The following is a 24743-nucleotide window of genomic DNA, read 5'->3' on the forward strand; positions in this document are numbered from 1 at the left end:
AAATTTATCTTAATTCATTACAGCTATTCACCCCTTTAATTATCATGCTAATTAGCTTTGGGGTTGACCTAAGCAAGGTCCGGGCGATGCCCAAGCATACGAAGATATGCAGTATGATCGCTTTGTGTACAAGAAATATGGCAGAGGATTTCGGAGGATTTTCAGTCACCGAATTAATTGGAAATAGTTGCAAAATTTGTCACCCGTTGCTTTTTTGGAAAAAAAAAAAAAAAAAAAAGCAAGGAAGAAGTTCACAGAAGGGAAATGTAGTGCAGATAGCAGGGGGAAATCACATAAGTCGCTTACTGACAGCATTACTACAGTGGTAATACACACACTGATACACACAAACATATACAACCCCAATTCTGAAAAAAGTTGGAACACTGTGTAAAATGTAAAGAAATACAGAATGATTTGCAAATCATCATCCAATCTCTGGAATCTGCAAATTTCCAGCGTTCTCAGCCCATATGTCCAATTATGACCGGCCGGTCAGCCTCCCATATTTTGCATGCATTTATGAGCTGGACTGTTTCATGCATGCAAAATATGCACACAGTGGTGCAGAAACTTAGTTGCATGCACACTCATAGCCACAGGCTAACATATTTTTAGCATTGAAGCGCTTCACTGTTGTAAACTTCAACAAAGTTTACTAAAACGTTCATAACAACAAACCTAATCAGACAGCCACAAGCCAGCAGCCTTAGTATGAACCTGGGTCTCAGGAGAGAGGAGGGCATTCCAGCATGAAGATACATTAACATGCATTATACTAGCACAAGTCATAGTTGGTCTGAGTCATTTGCCTGGTGCTGTATTCCCTTTTTCAACTTTTTAACATGTATTTATTCATTTTTTTAACTGTGTAAAAACAGTTAACGGCAAAGGGAGGAAATAGATTAAAAAGCAACTTGCTGAAAAATGAAGCAATATCTAGATTTTTCATAAAGAAATAAACAAATGTGCACCAAGTTGTTTTTATAAAAAGAAATTATGCTCTCCACAAAATACACAGATGTTAGCTGTAACATCACACGAGGGAATGAGGCCACATTGTTTCAATATCAGCTGTAAGAAGTATGGAGCCAAACAGTAATTTGAACTCTGTTACAATTAAGAACCTATTAGGCATCAAAAGACCAGGAAGAGACAAGGACCGGGATAACGGTCTTCCCAGAGAACTGTGAAAGTATCTCAGTAAGTCATCACCACTAGCTAACATTAGCTAATGGTATTTTAATAAATAAGGTAAATAAACAATAAACTAAAAAAAAAAGCTTTTATTGCTGGAGTTTTCCACAAATAAAGTGCGTACTTGTCATCTTGCTCATAATCGCTGTCTGTGTTTACCTCTGTGCTGCACACAGATGCTGCAGTAGTTTTGTTTGGACCGTAAAATATGTTCGCAGCACAAGAAAGGGGAGCGTGTTCTCCCACTTTTGGGCCCTTCGGCTTCCGTGTCCAGATGAGGACCCGCCCACACTCATACGTAAAGGATCAGTTCACAAAGTGCGGTGGAAAAGCAGGCCCATTCTTAAGCGTTTTGCCGGTTCATCGAAACCGACACCAGCACTGGCACGAGCACTGGCACCTCGGCGGTGGAAACATAGCACCTGACAATGGTGCAGTATTCTCACCCTCAGCCCTAACTTCTATTTCTGGTAAAGGCATAGGTGTAACTTCTCTTCGTCCAAGTGATGAACATAGTTATGGAGTGTTATATAAATACCTATATACCCCCAAATCCTGCAATATAGGGAAAACTCTGCAATATCGAATTAGGTATATTTTTTCTAAAAAACCCACGAAGGTCACTTATTGCAGCAAATAATATTACATATTAGGATATGACAAAATCAGTCATTTGCTGCTACAGCATTCATGTTTATCTGTGATAGAAGCTAACTCCTGAGGATCAGCTGCTATAAATCCTATAGCATAGGAGTTGGGAAAAAGAGAGGCAGTTTCCTGACTTTGCTGCATAGGTACTAATGTGGAAAATACAAAATAATAAGTTACCAAGCAATTTACACTCCTGTATCCACAGTTTAACTATCAAGAAACCAAAGTTGCTGCTAATTATTTCCCAAAAAGTAGGCTAATGCTAGTTAATTTTAGCATTGCTTCTGCTATTTAAATCATTATCAAACATTTAAAAAGTAGGTTTGCAGAGCTGGCACCCATAACTGAAGCTGAAGGTAAAACTATCTCGGTGATACACACCAAGAACACCAGTTATCAACCTCACGCTCTCGTGGCTTCAAAATACCATTCAGAACTTCATCATCAACGAGGAACACAATCCATCCACACATATATTATTTATGCTCAATTTATATTTATTAATACAGATGCACCAGTAAGCTGTAGACACAAAATGCATTGCTATGATGAAACATCCAAAAAACACCACCTCACTAAAGTACTACTACTCAGACTCACTACCACTGCACAAAGCACCGAGGCAGAAGGCATTGACTACTCCCCTCATGTCATGTAAAATGATGTGTGGCTGAAAAAAGTATATTTAAGATCCGTGCTTAAAATGCACACTTTTTTTTTGTCTGAACTTTAAGTGTAATGGAGGATGTCACTTTAAGACAGGAAGACTTGACCTCTGTGACAATGAATAAAGCATAAGAAGGTGCTGACTCGTATGTCCACAATCTCAACAGGTGATTGCTCAATCTGAAATGAATCCACTTCCAAGTTGTTGTTCACTCTTTTATTGAACTGGAGTCTTAGTCCAGGAATACACATCCATAAGGTGATTGTGGAAACTGTGCTCGGAGACTGTGTGGCAGTTTGGACAGCAGCCTGGTGACGTGCGATCCACACTCCAGCTCTGCTCTCCCAAGCTGCTCCATCTAGATCCCTCACCTTCAGGGCAAAAAGACAGAATCCCCGGCTGTCACCACTCCGGATGGGAGGCTCAGCCAGCACATCGGTGATTCGCTGCAGAGCCAGCTTGTGAGGCTGGCTATACAGCTCTATCAGGGAGGCCATGGTTTGGCTGTATGAGTATCAGCTTTCGCTGTAGGAGTCTGCAATGAAGAGGGCATCTTCCAGCTTGAGGTGATCGACCAGGATCTGGTTGATCGTCCCCACAAGCAGCTCTGGTTGAACTCCTTTCATCAAAACATCTACCTGGTGAGGAAATGAAATCGGGGTCTTCTGATTGGTGCAGAGAATGGGTTGTATGCACATACAGCTGCTGGATGGCCTTTTGTACATTAAGTCGCACAAAACAGAAAATCGTGCATTAGCTTTAAAAACTTTCATTTTCAAGAAATATTCTATATAGATTTAGAGAGAACAAATGATCACACTCACCACCATCTCCACCAATATGCGCTGTATCAAGTATCACAGGATAGATGTCTTGCAAGACCATCGTTATTCTGGACAGATTATCATCACAGTATCTTATTGTGAGATTTTTCCCACCTCTCATTATTTCAGAAAATGCAGACTCACAAATCAGCCAACATGGCTTTATATTTTGTCCTTTGGTGAAACAGATATGCTCCTCTTTTAAGACATGTAACTACAGTGATTGTATACTGGGCTCTGTCAAAGCACAGGTGACCTACAGCTCAAAACTGTGCCTGACTGCCTCCTGTGCAGACACAGTATGTGATAGATATCTGAAGCTGTGCAGATTCAGTGGTAGTCTTTCAACATTTTACATGTCTAACACTAAGAATACATGTTCCCACAATTATCAGGATGTAGCACAAAGCATATAACGTGTGTGTTTGAGTATATGTGTGTGCGAGAGAGAGGAAAATCTGTGCGTCTGTGTAAACAAAAAAAGTTTAAATTTTTCTTCCTTTGTTGTGCAACGATGAATATGCCCTTTTACTTCCAATGACACACAAACGCACTCTCGCACTCTCACACACATGCAGAGTTGTCAGTTTGCCCGCAGAGTTTGTGGTTGCCACACTGTGCTGTGCCAGAGTTGTGTTATTTGAGAAAGCCTGGGGAGAGAGGACAGGAACCTCAGGAGCTGTTCTGTTCCCTCAGCCGCTGCAACGCGGAAGGTGGCTTTCCTCACACTTTCCCCTGCAGCCACCCAACAGGAAAAAGCTTTAATGGCTTCAGCTCTTATTGTTGCAGCCGAGACAAACACTTTGCTCTTGAAAAGAGAAGGTCGTGTAGCTGGGTTTCTAAAATAGATACCTAAAATTGAAGGGTAGTTATTATAAAATGCTTCTTTTCTGTGGTGAAAAGCATAATAATTAACTGAAATACTCCACGGTCATTTTTTTCAGTCTCCACTCACTGCTCATTGCATGTTGTAGTTTTCTTTCAAGTCTTTTACATGTTAAAAAAAAAGGATAATTTCTAGGCTTTTCATGTGTGACACTGCTGCAAAAACTTGTCTGCACTCTTGACCATGAACTTTTAATCTTCTATTTCATTACGTCTTTAAACTCTTTCTTAATTAGTGTCCACTGGCTATCAAAAATCTACAACTTAAATAATTAACACTGTGTGGCAGCAAACCTAATAGCAAAGTTTAGATGGATAAATTATTGTTCAGTTTTCAAGTAATCAGCACCCAGCTGGCCTGTCTTTACTTTACGTTTGGAGGCATTTGTTGTTCAGAAGGAAGATTTCAGCTGTGGGATTTTTCCAGCTTTTTATCCTACTCTGTTCTAAATATAGAAGACCTAATGGCCATGCTTAATTCCACTAGTTCCAAGTTAATTAGGCTATTTCCTTGTGAAATGTACAGTAGCTATATTAGATTTTTCACCACAGTTACAGTGATGTAAAGATGAATCATTTCACAAGAGGTCTGTGCATAAGCAAATACCTGCAAACCTCAATGAACTGAAGCAATGCTGGAAAGAAAAGTGGCTCTAAAGTCCTTCACAACAATGAGAGAGTAATAAAGTCATGCAAAAAACAGGATTACTTTGAGTTATTGCAGCTAAATGTGGTTCTACAAGCTGCCGAATTGTGGGATGTACTCGAAAACTTTCTTTTTCACAGGACTGTATGTAGTGTGGTAGTGTTGGTCATTCAGGTGTACAGATAATAAATCATCTTAGTGTATGAATGTCTTTGTGGGTTAACGAATTTGTGTTGACTTTGAATTCTTTTTTTTTCTTTTTGTACAGATCTGACCGAGCTTGTGGTCTAAAATCCAGACGTTACTCTGACAGCTCAGAGGAAGACACAAAAGGTTTGCACAATCAAAGAAAAAAATCAAAGGTTTCTTTTTGCCTTGGAAATCACGCCTCCAACATGAGAGGTAGTCCTTAGAAAGTAAAGCACGGTACACTGTGAACCTGTGGGGCAATCAGGAGGGACATATTGCTCCATTGTGTTCTTACCAACTTTTTCTCTGCATTTCAACCACACAAATATAGACTTTTATAATTGGCAAAGAACATGGCACACTAAGTCAAGATAGGGGGAAAAAAAAGTCTTATCAAATTGAATGCTTCAATAAGATTTTTGTTAAAAAAAAAAAAGATGTATGAGATTACTGAACAAGATATTTTCAGGTAAATTGATGAAAATAATGGCAGTTTGGAAGATTTCAATTCTGTTTGATTTGGCCACACCAATGCAGTGTGAAATAGATGATTGTCAGTTTAATAAAGGAACTGGCTTTTTGTCATCATTCTGTTTGTAACCTTGATCATTTTTGATGAAGCACGCGTTTGGGTTACCAGGGCACAGTGAAAGCCGTTATCTGACGGAGAAGCTGGACTCATGCTGCCTGTCACACTGTGGCTGCTTCATCCTCTATTACTACCTGTAATATTTCAGACTGAGCCACTAAAAAGTGCTGAAAATTACTCTTGCCTTGTTTTATAGATGCCAAGCTACAAAACCCTATACTATAAATAAAATAGGTGCATAGCCACAGGAATTTTCATAATCACACTTTTGGTGTGTTTCTTTTGCTGATTTTTCTTTTTTTTTTAGCCTATCATGACAAGTGAGGGGTGGATCAGAAGTGAGAGATACTGCAAGTCTTTCTGCAATTGAAGGAGTCACCCGCTGCCGGCAATTTCAAAGAATATAGTTTTAAGACACGTCTATTTTTTATACAGTCTATGAATAGTTGTCATCTCAGTCATAGCAGTCATCTTGAATGCTTTTAACCCTTTAATGCCAAGAGTATTGTATTTGATTTGTGAGTTTTTGTAAGTTTTTGAGACTTTTACTTCATCAGTTTGATTAGGATTAATGTGAAGCAGCAGGTATTCTCAGTGTTCCACTAACACTTAAAAAAATCTTTGAGATTTTGAGCTACTTTGGAGGCACACATATTTCTGGTTCCTTTTATTCCCAGTGAACGTGGTTTACTATGTCCAGTCTAAACTGGTGAAATGTTGTCACTCTGCAGCATGCATGAGCCCTGTTGTTTTTAGTCAGTGTTGATTCCCATGACTCCAAGATGAGCCAGAGGAAGCGCAGTGTGATTTTGACACAGTTCCCAGGCCCCCAGATCCCCCTCCAAACACAGGCCATTACACAGTCACGCATACACACAGTTAAGTCAGGGACAAGTGTGTGTGTGTGTGTGTGTGTGTGTGTGTGTGTGTGTGTGTGTGTGTGTGTGTGTGTGTGTGTGTGTGTGTGTGTGTGTGTGTGTGTGTGTGTGTGTGTGTGTTTCTGGCATTAAAAGAAATAAGTGGCGAGCATCCTTTGCTCTTTGATACACACATATTCACTCTTAGTTGTTAGCCATGCACACACACACACACACAGACACACTGACATGTGAGGCTTTCACAGTACCAGACAGCTGCAGCATGTCCATCGAAGAGGTCTACCGCAACAAAACAAGGACAGGCTGCATCTGTGCCTCTCCCACTCATACTTGAGGTCACTTGCAGTCCGTGGAACCTCTGATGACTTCCACGAATCTAAAATCTTTGTGAAGCTGCAGTGGAATCAGCCTAGCGTTATCTAAGCCTAGCATAAAGACTGGAAACAGGAGGAAATACTATCCTGTAAAGATGTGCCTCTATAATGTATTAGTTGGACAAAAAACAAAAAACCCAAAGTTGCTTCAGCTGTGGTTTAATGGGGATTTATGTGCTTGCCTATTAAATTACTACAGTACATACACCAGTCAGCCACTTGCGTAATATTTTGTAAGCTCCCCTGAGTACTAATAATGCCACTAAAACAGCATGAACTACACAATAACTCCACGGATTGCATATACTAATTGATTGTTGTGTATTGGTTTCTGCTCCTTTAGAACGAATCATAGAAGATGTTTTGATTTTGAGTGTTTTATTCGTATCAAGATACAATTTTTGGCTTTTGCTCTGTAACAGTGGTTCCCAACATAGATCAAACAGTGTGTACTTGCAACCATTTATTAAGATTCTGTTGATTAAAATAGTGTAACCGTCTGCATTAAGCTGTCACTTACGATGGGACCCTTAATTTACACTTACTGGACAGCTGTTAGTCATCACTAAAAGTTTCAACTGAAATAGACCACCAAGCTCGAAGGGTGTGTTAGGACGTCAACACAGTGAGGCAATTTAGTGTGTACGATGCGGTGGAGCTGAAGTTGCGTGCCTGAGCTAGCTTGCAGGCTTTGCTTCATTATCCAAACAAATTTGATCTAGCAAACAGATTTAGCTATTATACATCATCCCTTTTGTGTTTTTCCGAAGTTGGAGAAAAATAATAGTCTGCGTGACTCACAGGAAGTTCTGGGTGAATAAAAATAAAAATGCCTTGGCTGCTGCTTTGAGCTTCCTTCTTGAATTTGATCGAGTCTGACATTTGATTGGTGAGCTGCATCTGTCCAGTCCCTTCACCCCAGCAGGCAGTCATCAGTATGTGAGCACAACGGCTCTATTTCTGTAAGACTGATGCAGCTGTGGGAGTGTCTGTTTGTATGCTGGGTCTTTACATATGTATTCATTGCGTGTGTGCTGGCTGTAAGTAATAGTGAGCAGGGGCCAGTGAGTGACTCATAGAGGAGGTGGCGATGTTTCTTTTTCTTGCTTCTGACTCCCAACCTGCTGCATTCTGATAAGAGAGAGACTGAGACAGTGGGCTCCGCTTAAGCCTCTCTCTGCAACCAGCCTGCCATCTGCCATAAAAAACAATGGGATGGGACAGACTGGTCATCAGTCTTGTCTTCAGCCTTCTGAATCATTTAGGAAAGAGTGGGTTGTAATGCTGTTGAGTAACTCTTGAGACACTTTGCCGATTGTATAACAAACCTTTCTTTCACTGCAAATTTCCTGTTTCTTCACAGCCCACCTCCTTAGCTATAAATGGAATTAAATAAATACATTCTGTAAGCAAAAAATTTCTCACCCCTTTGGATTATGATGAAATATAGACACATCAACATTTGACTCCTACACAATTAATATGATTAATGAACATGATTTTCAGGAGAGAAGACAGAGTCGTTTTTGTGCTTCACATCAGACTAGAGGGGGTGTCAAATTGAGAGCTGGTTCCACAGCAGAGGAGCATGATAGCTGAAGGCTCTGCCTCCCATTCCTCCGGTCACTAAAGTAAAATATGTGTTCCCCGACCAGTTGGCGAGTCGTGGCTTTCACCGAGTGAAATCAATCTCAAAGAGGGTGCTGCACCAAAAACCATTTTGTGATTGCTTTGGTTGTTAGCAGAATGACGTGGTTGCCCATGTGAAAGATGTCGACTTGTCTGCAAACGCTTGCAAATACAACTAACCACCAAGTGGAAACTTGAAAAAGTGCAATGTACTGTAAAGCAGAAACAGAGAATAAAGTAAAAGTTGCATTTTTTTTGCAACACATTGGTTTCAGTGGTGGGGCATAACTTTTGCTTTGAAGGCGAACATATCCAGTTTTCATCACACAGTTTCACAATCACTTAGCTAATAGTTGGCTAATGTTTGCAGACGAGTCAGTGTCATCCATGCAAACTACGGGCAACCACGACAATCTGCTAGTGACCAAAACCTCTTTGCCTAGCAACAGCTCTGTCTCTGTTAGTTGTCTCGCTGCAGCGCGTTGGATGAACTGAACGGATGAAATGCAGGTCAAGCAGTTGAAAGTTTCAATTCTCGGTTGGTTGCTATATTTTCATAGTTTGTACAGAATGGAAAGAAAAGACAAACTATTCTGACCTCTGATTCTTCATACAGTATTTCATTGTAACACCACTTGAATAGATTAGTTAAATTAGTTTTTACTTTTGTATCAGTATTTGTAGTAGTTCATTACTCAGTGATATCTGACACACACAAACTTAAATGCATTGATTATCACAGTGTTTTCACTTTTTTTTTTTTTGATACATTTGCAGCCACTCTGACAACAGTTTGTCGAAACATCCATTGTTGCCAATATCTCAGACTTGGAAATTACAAATGACAGATACAATAATGTTCTTACCACTCAGATCCTTGTAGTCATGTTAGTGTTAACATTTAACAGAAGTGTGACCAAGTGCAGCCTCACACAGCAGCTAGGATGGCTAAAGTCACTTTCATTTGTTGCTTAGTGACACTGCTCTATTCCCAGTTTGCCTTTTTCCTGTGTGTTATCCTCTATATGTACTCAATTGTTCACTGTGTTCTCTGGCTGTCAGTGTCCGTATGTGAGCCCTGTTTTCAATCTGAAACCCATCATCTGATAAAGTCTGAAAGATAAGAAAAGTTACATTTACAATCAGTCTCAAAGATGTGAATTTACTTTGCACTCCCTTTTAAGTTTTTTTTTTAAACTTTATAGACAAATCATTATTAATCATTAATTGGTTTTTTATATTAAATGAATATGCATTACTGTGTCTGTGCTTTGTTGCTCTACACAGACCTCTGAGATGCTGTCGTCAGTGTTTTGGCAAACACTGTGTTGTGTTGGATTAGCCTGTTCAGCGAGGTGCATCAGCTTGCCTGCCCTTTGTATGGTGGTTACATAACACGCAAGGAAGAGATTTGTTTTTGATCAGAGCGCTTCTGCTCATAGCAGTGAGATTTGTGAATTGAATGTATGGCACTAATGGAAAGCTTTAAGAACAGCTGTGTGTACACTGGTTTGTAACAGACTCTCTGACTGCTATGTGATGAAGGAGCATTTGCAGTCAAGTGATCTCCTTGCAGCCTTACAGAAGGTCATTTTTACCCAGTGTGAATTCCTGCATGGCTGCACATTTATGTGGTTGGTGGTGGGCATGTGGACGTCTTCTCTCTCCTCTTAGGCCAGTGCATTGTTACATTCATAACCATATGGTGTGTGGGAGATGAATTCATTTCCCAGTCTGCCAGCCAGGTTTCTGCTGATTCCTGTACATGCGTGTTTCAGTTGGCACTTGAACAGAAATCCAAGGCTTGTAATTGTGCAACACCACATTCTCTTTGTCACTGTAGTCCCAACAAGCTGTATCTAACTTGCTATGACAGAAATGCTTTATGCCATTCCAGTCAGTTCTTGATAAGTGTGGAGCAACAGTTCATCTGAAATCTGCATTTATTTCCCTCTACGTGAGGGCTGTACGGTGGTAGAGGCTCATTTTTAACAAGGCCAAAATTCATGTCAGCGTATGTAAATGTAATTCTTGTGAATCAAAAGGTTCAGACTCCTCTAAACACTCGTTTCAGTTTTTTTACTCCCAGTTCTTTATGAGTTCTGTTGTTTTCTCCCTTTCTCCTAACCAGTCTATTCATACATGTTCTTAACCGCTTTCAAACTGGACCTCAGCTTGCTTGCTGTGAGGCAACGGTGCTAATCACTGCACCACCTTGCCACCACTTTCTTTAAACCTTTTATTAATATTGCTGTAGAATAAAAATGTGTTATTCTACAGTAGTATGTTTAGCTTGTCATCCTCACCCTTTCTGTGTCTTTGTGCTGTTGGATCATTGTTTATTTTTGTCAAACCACTCACACTGATGCATCATAAGCTCTAATCACAATTAGTCACTGTAGAGGCCAATACAGGAATGGCACCACAGCCATAATAGAATTTACCATTTCACTCCTTTTTGTTATAAATGTTTTTAAATGCTTTCATACCAAATCAATTGTTACAGACACTCAGTGTACTGATGGATTTTTCTGTAATAATCAATGCTCTCTCTGTTGGTAGCATAGAAATAAACCTGAAATACTAGGGCCCCTGTATAACTCAAATCTTGTGTATAGGCATGGGCCTTCCCCAGCTGATAGCTGATTATCCATTTTATAAGCTGTTATTATGTAATACCTGCAGTCCAGCTGCTGAGGTTAACATCACCAAAACTGCAGCACACCCAGAAGAATTCATTTTTGTATTTCCTGTTTTGGTTTATTTGCCAATTCGGGAACTTTCATTGTTTCTCACCTTAGTTTTTTTTGTTGTTTTTTTTTACTGCCTTCAGCTGATTTTAGAAACACATTGTAAATAATAAAGGAGTTATTTAGAAATGTGTTTGAAACACTGACACAGTGTGCAGGGAGTGTTTCCGTTTCCAAAGGAAGAACTTCTGAAGGGTTTGCCTTGGAAAGAGTTGTTGTTTTCACTTCCGCCCATGCTGTTGCTTCCTGAGTCTGCAGGAGGAAGGAATTCTCTAGTGCCTGTTACACACACACAGACACACACACAGAAACTGGTTGCATGCATGTAGAAGTGCTACTCAGAAGGCAATTAAAAGGCAATTCAGGAGCTCAGATAAGGTAATAAATCTGTGTTTGACAAAGTGTTTTCATAGACTGTATATAAAAGATAAATGAAGTCATCCACTGGGTTGTGAAGCCTCATTTTGAAGGCTTAAATGTATCCGCTGCCATGTTTTTTGTTTTTTTTTTTTAAACCAGATATGATCAGGATGGAAGGTGATGCTATCAGCTAAGGCTAGCAAGTTTGGTTAGGAAGCTGCAAAGACTATATGGGTGTGGTGCTAAGCCATGTGCAATTAAAATACTAGAATTTCACTCACTTAAACTGGTGTGCTCATGTGTCAAGCTGTGTCCACTGGAAGCAATTTGCTTGTTACACATTGCTTTGAAGCTGACAGCTGGTGGCTTATGGACTTTCCAGACTCTAGCTGCTTAGGTAACTCTCAAATATAAACTGCTCAAAAAAATTAAAGGAACACTTTTAATCTGAGTATAGCACCAAGTCAGTTAAAGTTCTGGGATATTGATCTGGTCAGTTAAGTATCAGAGGGAGTTGATTATGTCAGGACCCGGGGAGGAAGAGGACACACAAGCGGTGGCTGATGAAAGCAAGGTGCAAGTTTATTTACAGTGATCGAGAAATGTGCAAAGACAAGGGGGTCCAGGGAGGCGAGGGTGGAGGCGGCTGAAGCGGGTCGAGAGGCTGAAGGAATTCCCAGGTGGTGAGGGGAGGTCAGGCAGGTGAGTGAGTCAGGGAAAGGAGCCAGCTGTGGTACGGCGGGATGACGAAAAGCCGGGGTTCCGAAAAGACGAGCAGGAACTGACACGGGGATCTGAAATGTAGTCAATGATCCAGCGAAGAGTGATGGTCTGCTGGCAGCTTAAAGAGACTCTGCCTGATGACTTGATCCGTAGCAGGTGTGGTGATCTCCGCCCTAGGGAGGCGGAGACACCGGAACCTCCGCTGTGGCCCGCAGGACAAACACACATGTATACAGACACACACACACACACACAGACCCTCTCCCTAGGTTATGACAGATTATCAGTTTTAGCTGCTTTGGTGTTAATGAAATTAACAACAGATGCACTAGAGAGGCAACAATGAAACAACCCCCAAAAGGGGAATGGTTTTACAGGTTGGAGGCCACTGGCATTTTTTTCCCTCCTCAACTTTTCTGACTGTTTTCTCAAAAAGATCCACACACACCCCACAACAACTGTTATGAATGAGTGTGAAGGAGTAAATTAGCTATAAGAACCCAAACCATTTTATGTACCAGCTGTAAACATGCTGTTTTATGCTATTAAGTTGGACATTTTGAAATGGGGGTCTTTGGGGATTGTAGCTTTTGGTGCCACTTAAGTATTTGGCACTGGCTGAAATTTTTAGTCCTGGACGGATGTTTTTTGTTTTCTGCAGCATGTTTATTTCCTTCCTCCATTAACAAACACTTCACCATCATCATCATCATCATCATCATCATCATTCAACAGCTGGAATAAAAAACATATTCTCCCACCTGCCTGTTCAGATAGAAGACAGTGCTTTGCCCAAGCATATTCTGACAGGCTTTGTATTCACCTTAAGGCATCGCCAGCCCACTAATCCCAGGTCTCAGACTTTATTCTAATATATCTCTCAACCACTTTACCAACCTGACAGACTCTCATTTCAGTTTCTTGCATCATCTCAGCTCTTTGTGTTGCTGCTCTCTGTCCTGATAGCTTTCATTTTCATATCTGCTTTGCTCTTCAGCAGGATCTTCACAATCATACTTATCTTAGCTGCAGGCTTTATTAAATTACTTTTCCTTGCACTCTGTAGCTTCTCTTCACCCCGTTTTGCATTTCTTTTTTTCATCTCTTTCCCTGTGCCTCTCACTCAGTCATACATAACCTTACTCACAGTAGTCAAGCCGGGGGTGCTTTTCTCTTGGCTGACCTCATCCCCACCCTTCACACTTCCCCACCCCGTTCTGGGCCCCACTGCACTCCATTCAACTGGCCAGCAGATGCTATTCAAATGGTGTTATCGTGCCAAAGCTGTTTGTACTCACAGACTGGATAAGTGTGGGGAGGATGGGATAAGGAGGGTCTTTGGCCATTTTTTGTCCCACTGTCTCATACAGGGCCCTGGTCCAGTTACATTTAATACAATGCAAGTGACATTTTGGAAATGGTAGAGTGATGACAGATGGCTATGTAATACTAATGCTGAAATTACTAGTACAAAAAGGAGTATTTATGAACATACACACACCTCTCAGTGCTGTATTTCTGATTTTGTATTTTTGTTGTTGTTTTTGCATATTTGACACACCCAAAAAAAAATTATATTAGACAAAAATAACCTGAGGAAATACAAAATGTAGTTTTTAAATAATGATTTAAATATTGATTTCATTCATATATGCAAAAGTAATTGCTCTGTAAACCAAAAATTGGTTTTGGCACCCTTAGCAGCAAGAACTGAAATCAAACATTTGTGATAACTGGAGGAATTTGGGCCCACTCTTCTCTCCAGAATTGTTTTGGATGAACGGCCTGTTTAAGCTCATGACAAAGCATCTCAATTGGATTTAAGTGTCGACTTTGACTAGGCCACTCTAAACCACCACCATGTTTGACGGTTGGTGTGAGATTATTTTTATGAAACGGTGTGTTAGTTTTACAGTTCAACTTTTGTCTCATCAGTCCACAGAATATTTTCCCAAAAGTTTCGAGGATCATCAAGATGGTTTTTGGCATATGTGAGACAAGCCTTTGTTCTTTTGGGTCAGCAGTTTGCCGTAGATGCCATTGTTGCCCAGTCTCTTTCTTATTGCTGAATCATGAACGCTGCAGCATGAGTGAGGCCTCCAGTTCTTTAGATGTTGTTCTGGGTTCTTTTGTGACCTCCTGGATGAGTCGTTGATGTGATCTTGGAGTAATTTTGGTAGGACGCCCACTTGTGGGAATGTTCACTGCTGTTCAGGTTTTCTCCATTTGTTGATAATGGCTGTCACCGTGGTTCTCCAGTCATAAAGCCTTAGAAATGGCTTTGTAACTCTTTCCAGATTGATAGATGTCACTGACTTTGTTTCTCAGCTCTTTCTTTATATCGTGGCATGATGTGGTGTTTTTGATATTTACTCAAGTTATCTTTGTCTAATATTCAAAGTTTTTTGATGATCTGAAACGTGAGTGTGACAAATATACAAAAAAAAAAAAACAAAAGGGGCAAAACTTTTAACAGCACTGCACATCAAGGCAGCTCATTTTAATATATCTTTTTAAAAATTAAACCCATAAAGATGCAATTTTTTACAGTTTAACAGCTTTAAACATCTTGCTATTAAAACAAATAGATAATATAATAATATTTTTATTGCACTTATTTTGCTCATTTCTACCTCCATATTTTTGTCCTTCAGTTCACTGCAATTCAATTCCGTTTTACACTGAATACAATAATACAGAGAAAACCCTCAGCAATCAAAATGACCCCTATGAGCAAGCACTTGGCAACAGTGGGAAGGGAAAACTCCCTTTTTACAGGAAGAAACCAGCAGAACCAGGATCAGGGCGGGGCAGTCATTTTCAGAGACCAGTTGGGGCTGAGGGGAGAAAGACATGACAAAAGACATGCTGTGGAAGAGAGGCAGAGATTAATAATAACTAATGATTAAACTACAGTAAGTTCCATATAATCCTAATTTATCTTGTTCTGAGCTTTGGTTCAGCCCCTCAGTCCATTCGCTATCTGAAACAAGCTGTTTTAGTTCCTTTTGCCATACCCTTAATAACACTTCTGATTGGCTCCTATAAACAGAAGTTTTGAACAGCACGTGGTTATACCTTTGTTGGGGGTAGGCGTTTTAGCAGTCACAAGAGACACACCCAGTATGGCCATTAGAAAGAGTGCAAGTTTAATGCACGTCCACACTGGCTATGGTTTTAAGACCCAAACTTACATCCATCTTTTGTATCCAGACTGTACAGATGCATATACATGGATTTTGTTACCTCTAGACAGAGCTGTTTCCCTGTTCTTAAATCTGTCTTACAGGCTGCTGGCTAAAATATTCAGAATTACAAAAAAAAAATAAAAAATCATATTTAGTTTTGTCTCTGCAGTTTGATTTTTACAGTATTATGATATAAAAACAGAAACACAACTGAAACTCAAGCTGTTGTAGTCCCTTCCTCCCTAACGTAATGAAACTTATTAAGTTTCTTTGGATAAGTTATTTATTTCTTCTCTCTCTCTAAACACACTTCTTTTATTAGTCAGGTCTTGAATTAATCACTGGCGTCCTGCAGGAATTGAGTATTGTTAGGCTTTGTAGCAAGAGTGAGCTGTTACCTTCAGAAGCCAATGAAAAATATCTATGCTAACTATCAATACTTGCCCTTTGTAATCAGGCACCGTGAGGTCAGGTGAAGTGCTGTAAAGAACAGTGCAGTTTGTGCGATTCTGTTTCGTAATGCATTTGCGTATAATTTCTGGAGAAACTCCAAAATTTCTAATTTCACTTCTCCTTTTTTACCGTTATCTCTTCATTCTTTCCAACTTCTCTAGATGAGTCCGAGTTTTAACAGTTAGATTCTGTGTGTGTATGTGTGCGCGCATGTTTGTGTGTCAGATGACCTATTGAAATCATTGTGGTGCAGTAGTCCTGTTACCAAGGCAACACCGGCTTCTCTCTCCCTCTCTGTCTTTCTCTTGGTCTCGTTATTTCTCCCTCTGTGACTCTGTCTGCCCTCCCCTTTTCATTTCCCCTCCACGCCACAGCGAGGTCATGTGACTGTGCTGACGTCAGGCTCAGGAGGCAGGCAGTCAGAGAAGCAATTAGTTTGTGGGCTTTGAATAAATCTTCTCAGACTAGGAGAGTCTGGGAGTCAGTCACCGTTAGCTCTGTTTCAGTCACTCAGTCACTCTTCTCGTCCTACCCCCTCTCGACTGTTCTCTCCCCCCCTCCTCTCTCTCGTTCTTGCTTCATATTTGTTTTCTCTGGTGCTCTCCTTTATTCTTGCCTGTTGCTTCTCCTCCTCCTCCTCCTGCTGTTGCTGCTGCTGCTGCTGGTGCCATAAAGTTAGTCTAGAAAAAAGTGCTGGGTGATGGACTGCTGAACAGCTTGAACATTGCTACAAAGTGAGGTAAGCTTCCTGTGTTTTCTCTTTTGTGCGTGTGCTTTATCGGCCAGTGGTTGCTTCTCGAACAGTGTGCAGTTAAGTTAACGCTGGATGAAGGATGGGTTTCATTTCATTTTGTGTACTTGAAGCACGTACTTGTGCAAAAGGGAAGTGGCAAATGACATTCTGTGTGTGTGTCAGAGCTCTCTTTTTTTGTCACCTTTCAGTCTGATCTTCAGAAATAAATAGCTGCAGAAATGCTTGGTGATGTTTGAGGGCTTCGACGGAGATCCCTGCTCGGGGTCTTCTCTCGAAGACCAGTTGCTTTCTTTTGCAGCAAACAGAGACAGATCTGTTTTCAAACCCCTTGCAGGAAGTGAGTGCATGATAGAAGACAGAAGGAAGGAGAGTGTGAACATTACATGGGGCTGTGTGTGTTTCGTGATGTGCAGCTCCACATGGTGTTTTCCTCAAAGCGTCCATAATGTTAGAGGCTGTCGTGTGGGCTGGAGCTTCGTGCTCTGTCTGCCTTAGAGTCGGAGGCAGGGAGGGGGGCAGAGCAACTGCCACCTGCCCCCCTCAAAGGGGATGGGAAAGTCTCAGAGGTATGCACTGCAAAAATGAAATTCTTGCCATTTCAACATCCGTTTTTTGTTTTTCTTTAAACAAATAAATGATGGAGTGATGGAAGAGCATTTTTCTTCCAGAAGAGTTTAATGTTTTTTTGTTTTCTTGACAAGCTTGAGAACACCCTGCCTTTCCCTCCCCTCTTTACCACCAAACACTCCCAACCCCAGCCCCTGCCCCCCACCCTTCTGCATGCCTCTCACAAAAGCATGCCAGCTAGTATTTAGCCCTAATAGGGCGGAAAGAAAGGGAAATGTGGATAACAAGTGGTTTGGATCCAATCCTCAGTCGTCCCTCTCTCTGGCGTTCTCACTGCTTCTCTTAAACTGTGAGACTTTATCTCTTCCTCTCCTCCTCCCAACTTAATGAAATGGAGACCAGCCATAAGCATGTAACAGGTTTCTATCACTGTTTCTGAAGTGTCATCTAATTAAATGTCCGCCTCTGGACAGAGTATTAGGACACAAATTTACTCTTGCCTAATTGTGTGTGTCCGTTGAGTTTGAAGTGTGCTGTTTGTGGAAAGGTTTTTGTGACACAATACCAAACATGGTCCATTTAGAAAGAAGATTTTGTTATCTGTCAGTATTATCAGATAAGATGGTTTATGCAAGTAAACAGTAAGTCCCTCATGCTTTTATGCCCCCTTTCAGCAGGAGATTATTCCCAGACTGACCTCAGAAGCACTGAAATTGAATGAATTTTCCCACTTAATAATTTGTGCAAGCTACAGTTGAAGGTATATGTCGTTTTACGTTAAGTGTAGCATCTATGTAAAGGGGTCCTAATGTCCCGCATGCGTGAGGGTCTCACCTTGTTGTGAAATAAGCCGCATGAAAAATACAATCTCAAGTTTAGGTAAGTGACGTCTCCATATCTGTTTAACGAGCTGGGAATGTTGACAGTATACTAGCACGTTGCAGCAAGGATACACATATTAAAATATAGAGAAAACTACGAGTACAGAGCTGTTCAGTTTTATGGCAGCCTCCAAAACTGGGGGAGGTATGCTGCCCTTTACCATCATATACATAAAAATGTGTCATCAAATGATAACTGTTGATGTACTTTTAGGTACCCAGGCATACTAAATACTAATTATTGCTTTGCATTTAAACTATAGCAGACAATGCAATATAAGAGAATTACCTAATCATTCATTATTTGTTCAAGCTGTGTAGTTCTGAGGCAGCCAGTGTGTTTCATCTGCTCTGCAGCTACAGAACTCTGTGCACAGATCAGCTGCATCACCTGTGAAAAAGTGTGAGTTTGCAAGCGTGCACAGTATGTGTGTGTGTTTGTGTGGTTGCAGGTGGTGACAGGAGTAGAATTTGGCAGTTGGTTGTATGCACATCACTGACCGTGTTTCTATTCAGTGCACATGAATGGGAAAGTTATATCTGAGCCCAGGTGAGCATAAATGTAGCCGCTACAAGTGTGTATTTACGTGTTTGGTCTCAGCTGATTTAATGCGGTTATATCATGGAAAAAGTTGCCCCTTCTCCCGTCGTGTGTTCTAGCAACCAAGCCCACTCTCACACAGAGACGTTTGAGCGATGTGTTTATGCCCACATCCGTTTAAAAACCTGGAGAAGTTTAATTCTGCTACACACATGCTCAGCTGAACTGTATGAACCAGGCTTCTATAACATCCTGTTTTGTACTTAAGGGAGTCTCATGTAACAGTGGTGGAAACTAACTTGAATGCAGTTTATGTAACTGTTGATTTATGGCCAGAGGGAGGGAGAAATAGAAAAAAAAGTAATTTAAGTGAGAAATATACTCAGAGATAAGAGAACAGACAGACACTTAGGAAGGCAGTTAGATGTTTTTCCTGTGTGGATGGCTCTTTTTTACCGAGCGTTAAGTAACGTAGCAGACTGGATCCAAAACCAGGAGACCGTATCAAGGAATGAGGAACTCTGGCTTTGACAAAATAAATCATTTTTGTTTTCTTAAGACCTCGAACACTAATTCAGTGCTCGCTTTAGTGTTGAATTTCAAAAAGGGTTTTAGATGGTATTAAATTTAGTTTACAGGTGGGACAGCGGTGCAGTCATTGGCACTGTTACCTCACAACATGAAGGTCCTGGGTTTGATGCCACCGTCTGGCTGGGGCCTTCCTATGTGGAGTTTACATGTTGTCCCTGTGCCTGCGTGGGTTCTCTACATGTACTCTGGCATCCTCCCAAGGTCCAGAGACAGATGTCAGGTTAATTGTGGTTCTAAATTGGCCGTAGATGTGCATGATGGCCTCTTTCTCTCTCTGTGCACTGGCAGCCTATCCAGGATGGACTCTGTGGCAGCTCGGATAGGCTTTGACTTTTCTAGAATAGGTTTAGCTTGTTATTACGACATAGTGTAAGTAGTTTTCTAAATATAGATTTGAAAATAGCTACACAGAATATGCTGCTCATAAAATTCTTGTAAATGCGCCTGACTTCATCACAATATGATTTTTTTTAAGAGCAAATTAATATCAGTAGAAAGCTCAAATGTGACAGTTTCCCCATTAATAATTGTGTCATTACACTGTAATTATTTCAGGGAATGCAGAGATAGTCGGGCTGGAAGCATTTGGTGTCTTGATGTAGAATAACCCAGGGTAAAAGTTTCAAATAATGAGGTCAGTGAATGTACGAGTAATCCCCGTGAGCCAAAGCTCAGGCTTCAGGCGGCTCTAAACCCTCGGTTGTGTAAGAAAGCTATCTTAGCTTTTCCAAAAAAAAAAAAAAAAAACTCAAAACAGCAGTGGGTACATTTTGTTTTGTTTTTTTTCAGCCCATCAGCAGCTAAAGGCCATCATATATATTTGTTCACACAATTCACAGAGGAATCCTTCGTTATCAGAGCACAGTATGAAGCCGGCTTCTCGGCTAGGCTAAAGATAAAAGAAATGGCTGTTTCATTTATGAAAGGCAGTATTGAGGAGTCAGAAGTACAAACTGTAGTGACATTAAAAGTTTGTCAGGCATTGCTTTCAAGTGGAGACAATGAATATATATAAAATGTAGCTAAGCTGCTCGTTATAATTCAAATAACTGCTGCATGCTGTATTTGTAAATGTAAAAGCAGCTGTAAGTGATGGCATACAGAGATATGTGACCTTTGGTATTTCCTGACAGCACAAGATCTTCACATCATCTGGCATTTGTATACTGATACTAGCAGGGACACATACAGACAGTTTTAGACAGCTTATTATTTGAAAGACTTTATCGACTATTATTTCCAAACAGGTGCAGGCATAGGGTGTAATATCTACCAAACAGAGATGTCCTGCTGTAATCTTTGTTCCTGCAGATGTTCCCCTTTCATCTTCTGCACCCGATTTTGACTCAGACATGATGAATTTGAATAATTGCCAATCAAGAATGAGAAATGATGGTGTTTGGTAGATGTTTGGAACCTCCACACCTGCAATCAGCTATGGTGCCCACAAGTACCATTTTCTGTTTGCAGAGAGGCCGCCATCAGTAGAACATTGGTTTAGAGCAGCATTCTTCTTAGAGGAATGGTGGCCTTAAAGGGACAGGGGCTAAAATGTTTGGCATTAAATAACCTGGGAGGATGCTGAGGATGGCTCAGTTTAAGACAGTGAAGGGTTATTTTAATCCATTAATCATGAAAAGCTGCACGAGTCTGAGAATAAAGGTAGAAATTAGCATAATGGGTCTACTATAGAAGAGGTTTCATTGGAAACAGTGGTGTTTTCGGTTTTCATAATTGATTCTGCAGTCAGCTGAAATGTCTTTCATGCACACACAGCAAAGCATGCCAGTGAATCAATAAAGGCCTCCTCATGTAAACATACAGCGCCACAATATGTTTTATTTAACGGCGTCAAAACAAAGTGTGATGGTATTATTTATACTTTTGTGTAGCACGTGGCTTTAATTTGAAGTGGAAACACTTCTAAAGTACGGGCCCACTCACATAAGCATGGCAAGAGTGCTACTCACATCACTACTAAAATCTAAAAGATTTGCATATTAATATAGATATTCACAGTTGCACTTTTACTCAAACAGAATTAGTTTGTTTCTGTGTGTTTGTGTGCATGTGTGTAGTGTATATTCCCAATGGTACTCATGGTGCAGGTGCTGAGAAACATATTTGACTTGAGTGTGGAAATGTCAGTCGCTTTGATAACTGCACTTAGGCAGCTGTGACATTTTTCACTACTTTATGTGCACTCACCGTAAAGGTCAAAACAAAAAGGACCGGGCTACTTACGAGACAATTACACTTCTCTGCTGAGGCGTTGTGGTTTGAGTTTGAAGTTCATGCTGGGTGAAGCGCTCTTACTCATTGACTGTCATAGCACCACCACTCTAGATGGATGTGTCATACATTCATTAGGTACAGCAGTATTTTGTTGTCATTACAGTGAATGAAGTATAATATAACTTTCTTTAACCTGCACCGTGACACCGTCACTGTCAACAAACATTACTGTCTATGTCTGTGCTATCACCGCTACATGAAGGTGCACGTCTGTGGTTGTTGGAAACTCTGGTTAGTCACATTGTAAAGACAGGCAAAATTTAGTCTGACTTGACATATCAAACATATCCAGAACATGTTTCATTTCATAAGCATGCCAGCTTTGCAGAGGCTCTGCGGTTTATTGTCATTATTGCATTGGATTATTTGTGAATTTTGGGATTAGGAAGGATACATTGTTACCTGCCCGCCTGTGTGAGAAGAGGGGCTTTTAGTACTGAGGCCAGGGACTTTTCAAAGATTATCAGAATTATGACTTTAGATCTGTTAATGGAGCTGTGTAATTATTTTTTATTGCTTTGAGAACTGCGCTGGTGTGGCAGCCTTCAGTTTGGATTTTGGAAGAGGAGCTTGTGAATTTTATTGAAAAGGGAAAAGATTAACTACAGTTTATATCTGTTGTTTATGCGGAACACACTGGACAAAAGAGAACAGGAATGGGAATAAATGTATCAAAAAAAAGTGCTCCAGGGCAGCATATATAATTTAAGCTCCCATCCCCTGTGAATGCATCCATCTCTGTGATATACATGTTGAGTGACTGTTTGCTGACAGACACATGATCATGGTGGTTTAGAGGGACAGCTGGTTGGTCAGGCTCTTTGTCATTCTCCAAAGGGCTTCTTTATGAAGAGGTCGTAGGTCACTGAGCTGAAATCCAGCCCCAGGATCGCCTGCAGCTAAAAGGTCCCACATAAGGTTAGACTCACAGATCATTTTTGAGGGATGGCCTTGGTCTATAGGCTCCCATGTGTTGGTTCAGAGGAACTATGGGAAACAGATGTTCTATTTTTAGCTGCAGAATGGAATTCACACATGCACGCTGTCATGTCATGCTGGATACAGGAGACAAAAGATGGAGGTCCTTGCTAGAGAATACTTGATGGCGTTTTGCTGAGAACGCATTCATCTCTGTGAGTGTTTCTCTTCACCACCCTGCACACTTCCACTCACGGCTTACCCTTTGTTAATTATCGTCAGGTTGAAAAGCAACGTAAAAGCAAGAGGAACTTCATTTCTGTTTTGTCTTTAATCATCTTATTTGCTGCAGCTTGCTCATGTATGTTATCAGCTTTGTAAGTTTCTGGCCTTAGCTAAACGTGTGCTCAGCAGTCTGGGCATTCCTTCCCTGAATATATTTGTGTCCCCGAGTTTCAGTTCTCACACTGTGAAGTATTGAGAAGTCCACTTTTGCCAGCAGAACTGCAACACTGGCCAGACTCTCCATAATTGTGGTTGCTCATTCACTCCAATTGTGTTGGAGTTATTTAAATATTTGCATGTGTATCTGTCATTTTTTTTCTCTCTCTCTGTTACAAAGAGACGTTCGATGTTGACAAAAGCGAAAACCATCCATGTGATGCTGCTTTCATTTTTTGCTATGTGCCCGAGGTTAGCATTTTATGTTAGCGAGATGGAGATGATGTCATTTACAAAAACGTGTGCAAGAGATTACATTAGAAACAGCAAAATATTACCAGCTGATGGCCTGACTCAGATGAGAACCTTAGAAACCCACACAGTGAGTATTAAAATAACACAAAGTACAATAAAAGCCAGTCAGACTTGTTACTTAAAAGTTGAGAACTTAACTCAGTGAATACAGCACGTGGCATAAATAAGCAAGAAAAAAGAGTTCATGAATGAGCTCATGATCAATGATAAGCATTTAGAGGATATTTTGCTATCAGAGGTCATGACAGTTATTTGTGGCAAATGTAAATTCTTTGATTTAATGTTTATTTTGTAACATTTAATTTAATGTTTAATTTTATTGCACCATGTAACAAAGTTTTATATTTTATTTATTTTTTGTTCCTAGGTAATAAGTGATTAGTAATTTTTAATTAGATTTTTAAAAAAAATTGAACAGCCTAACATGCATTTTCTCTCCCTTTGAGATATAAAAAATGTATACTTATTACCAACGATCCAAAAAATAAATAAAATGTAAAATTTGTTATATAGTGTAATAAAATGTTCTTAATAATAATGTTATGTTATTCTCTTTACAGTGTTTTGTTTCTCTAAATTTCACATGAAATGTACTGAATTACTCACAATATAGCAAGTGAATTATTCTCCATTGAGACCAGTACAAATAACTGTGTGGCTAATCAGCGTCAGCACTTGCAGAGATCTTTGGCAGGCAGGATGCATGCCTTGCTAGGGTATGTGAGGTGGAATGAGTCAACTACATTGTCACTAAAAAAATTCACCTGAATACAGTATCGGGTCGGAAAAGCCGATCTGAAGCCGTATGTTTAAGGTGAGCTGTTAGAGCTGCAGATGCTATCACGGAGAGGAACTGGTGTCTTTTTTTGTTGTTTTAAGCCTGTGTGTGCATCTGTTCACAACACAGATAGAACTGCTGTAAATTCACTCAGATTAGTGTGTCATAGATTATGAGTGTCTTTCCCTTAAAAGTCTTTGGGTAGTTAGGTTTTTTTTTTTTTTTTTAATCTGAAACACTGAGACATGTTTTGTGCATAACTTTCAGTGCCTATCGCAAAGAAACACAGCATAAAACAAGTGGCTCTCAGCTATTTTCACTTTGTTAAAGGTTCAGGCAGTCTGAGACTACATCTGTAAACACAGTTGTAATTGTAATCTGTTTGTTTGCTATGTCTTTGGGATGACATGATGTAAGCTGTCCAGGTTTGTGTTGCCTCATTGTTCAATTTTGACCTTTGTTCAAAATAGCATTTTAGTAAGATACATTAGATACTTGTTGTGGCACGTTTTTTAATTTGAAAAAAATAAATAAATAAACATACATTTTGAAACTCTTCCCCATCACTTAGGCCCATCAGCACATTTGTTGTAGCACCTTTTTACTGCTAGTAACAAACAACACTGAGCACAATTGTGGTTACCGCTTTACGATACGCA

The 24743-nt window shown here is 40.2% G+C and overlaps 1 protein-coding gene across 7 annotated transcripts in view; it reads left to right on the forward strand.

Moving 5' to 3' along the window:
* ncalda (neurocalcin delta a) overlaps positions 1–24743 on the forward strand; it is a 69216-nt gene that overhangs the window by 16956 nt on the left and 27517 nt on the right. For 4 of the 7 annotated variants that reach the window (XM_030749620.1, XM_030749619.1, XM_030749623.1 and 1 more), the window contains exon 3: positions 5139–5203. The exons of 2 other annotated variants lie outside the window; for them this stretch is intronic. The gene's annotated coding sequence lies outside the window, so the exon portion shown is untranslated. Of the gene's footprint in view, positions 1–5138; positions 5204–16460; positions 16743–24743 lie in introns of those variants that run through there. One more of the 7 variants, XM_030749625.1, reaches the window with a different exon arrangement.

This window comes from Archocentrus centrarchus, chromosome 16 (assembly GCF_007364275.1).
Source record: "Archocentrus centrarchus isolate MPI-CPG fArcCen1 chromosome 16, fArcCen1, whole genome shotgun sequence".
NCBI classification, from domain to species: Eukaryota; Metazoa; Chordata; class Actinopteri; order Cichliformes; family Cichlidae; genus Archocentrus; species Archocentrus centrarchus.